The following is a 2,500-nucleotide window of genomic DNA, read 5'->3' on the forward strand; positions in this document are numbered from 1 at the left end:
GTTGCCTCGCGCGGCGCCGCATGTTGTGAGAGCATGTGTAAGGACAAGTGAGAGGCAACATGTGTGTCTGGCTCCACCTCAGTGTGTGTGCACCCATGTGTGGCGGTGCCCGTCAGCAGAGAGAGAGAGAGAGAGAGAGAGAGAGAGAGAGAGAGAGAGGCTCAGACAGATGGAGCACTTGCAGGCTTGAATAAGCAGCCGTGGAGAATGAGCCCTGATGTCTCTCTCCCTCCCTCCCTCCATGAGCCCTGATGTCTCTCTCTCCCTCCCTCCCTCCCTCCATCAGGGATACGTCTTTGTTTAACGCGGGAAGGAATAATAAAGTTGTCAAGTTCACATCTGGTGCACACAAGGATGTGATGTCTTCATTTCACTCACTGACACGCACGCACGCACACACACACACACACACACACACACACACACACACACACACACACACACACACACACACACATACTGTAATTGTACAGACACATGTGTGATACACGCACATATTTGCATACGTAGATCTATACGTTAAATACTCATGTGCAATCATGCAGGGCACGCACGCACGTACACACGCGAGCACGCACACGCGCACACACACACACACACACACACGTGCGCGCACATGCAGGTACTTTTGCCAGGTGTAGAGATGTTCTGGTGAGTTTGACACGCAATAAATACTGAAGATCTCTGACACACAACTCACACCCGCTGCTAGAAGACAGGCTGATGTGTGTGTGTGTGTGTGTGTGTGTGTGTGTGTGTGTGTGTGTGTGTGTGTGTGTGTGTGTGTGTGTGCGCGACCATGAGAGAGGGTGAAGTAGGCAGGAATGAGAAAGTGAGAGAGGAGTTTCTGTGCTGATCTTCTGATAGCCTCATGAAGAATAAACCCTGTGTTGAGTTACTTATTAAACAAAATCAGGACTTCTCCTCTCTCTCTGTCTCTCTCTCTCTCTCTGTCTCTCTCTCTCTCTCTCTCTCGCTCTCCCTCTTCATGCTCTCTGACCCTTGGGGCCAATAGCTGTTCCCTAATTAATTATTGATGCTCGGCAGCAGTTGGTTGGCCGGCTGGATCAGGTTTCCAGAAGGGGTGTGTGTGTGTGTGTGTGTGTGTGTGCTGTGTGTGTGTGTGTGTGCTGTGTGTGTTGGAAAGGGAGGTGATTCTCATTGGCCAGATTGTCTCGGCACCGCTGTGGGAAGCTAGTGGTCATCCCTAAGGTTCAAGCTATAAGAGACAGTCTTCTGCGTGCGTGCGTGCGTGCGTGCGTGCGTGCGTGCGTGCGTGCGTGCGTGCGTGCGTGCGTGCGTGCGTGCGTGCGTGCGTGCGTGCGGAGGCAGACTGACCCCCAGTCAGTTACAGACATACAGTATCTAGCCATCTTGTCCGGCCAGTCGACCGCTGTGCTCTCCATTACAGCTTCTCTTAAGAGAGAGCATCAATGCCGCTGCATGTCTGACACGGAAAATCTTTTAAGTGCAACTGCAAAGCACCGACACTCAAAGACGAATGTCTATAGCAGAAATGATCAGTCAATAAATAAATAATACGGTGAATTACTGCAAAACACTTGGACCAAAACCAGTTGGAAAATTAACGGAATACGGAGGGTACGCGCGTGACATCATCATCATCATACCCGGAAGTTATGCGGGAACGCCTACTGCTTACTGAGTTGCAAAAAACTACTTTCTGGCCTTGACAGCCCATACATCCACACAGAAAAGCCCCATTTGATTGCATTAAATGACTTTAAACAACATTAACCCATTTTGGGCGGGAACCCTTTTTGGTGTTTTAACTAAGCATTATGTTATACTTTAGCTATTGAAAAATAGCAGATCTACAAGCTCATAGCGTGCCACCGAGTGCCGCGCTACGAGCTTGTAGGTCTGCTATTTTTGAACAATTGTGGAAATGTGGCGCAAATCTTTGAATATATATTCTTTCAGGGGGGGGGGGGGGGGGGGTCCCTGGAACTACATATTTTCAGTTGGGGGTCAATTACAATTAAATATTTTTTTGGGGGTCCTTGACAAGTAATATTGAGAACCACTGATATAGAAACATAGGTATTTCAGAAAGGATTTGGAAGACTTTTTTTTTTATTTCGACGTCAGGCCTAAATGGCTCAAAACTGCTGATGGAGCGAGTCAGCAGAGCAGGTCCTGTTTGCTTCGGCGAACAGGTTTAGCTGTGATGACGTAAACGTGAAAGATAAGCGAGCGTCACAATTTATTTCAATGAAAATAATAATAATCAAGCATCCCGCTTTCAAAACTGGAAGCTTATGTTGGGTTGATGGGCATGTAAACTCTGAAAGGCGTTACTCAAGGAACACACTCGTCTTCTGCCACACACACACACACACACACACACACACACACACACACACACACACACACACACACACACACACACACACACACACACACACACACACACACACACACACACACACACACACACACACACACACACACACACACACACACACACACACACACG

At 48.3% G+C, this 2,500-nt stretch overlaps 1 protein-coding gene across 1 annotated transcript in view; it reads right to left on the reverse strand.

The window, feature by feature from the left end:
- The window catches only part of LOC306918096 (BCAS3 microtubule associated cell migration factor-like), a gene marked incomplete at its 3' end in the record, with an annotated part of 61,950 nt that overhangs the window by 20,701 nt on the left and 38,749 nt on the right, over positions 1–2,500 (reverse strand). The gene's annotated exons all lie outside the window — the stretch shown is intronic.

Source organism: Electrona antarctica (assembly GCF_951216825.1).
Source record: "Electrona antarctica genome assembly, contig: scaffold_129, whole genome shotgun sequence".
NCBI classification, from domain to species: Eukaryota; Metazoa; Chordata; class Actinopteri; order Myctophiformes; family Myctophidae; genus Electrona; species Electrona antarctica.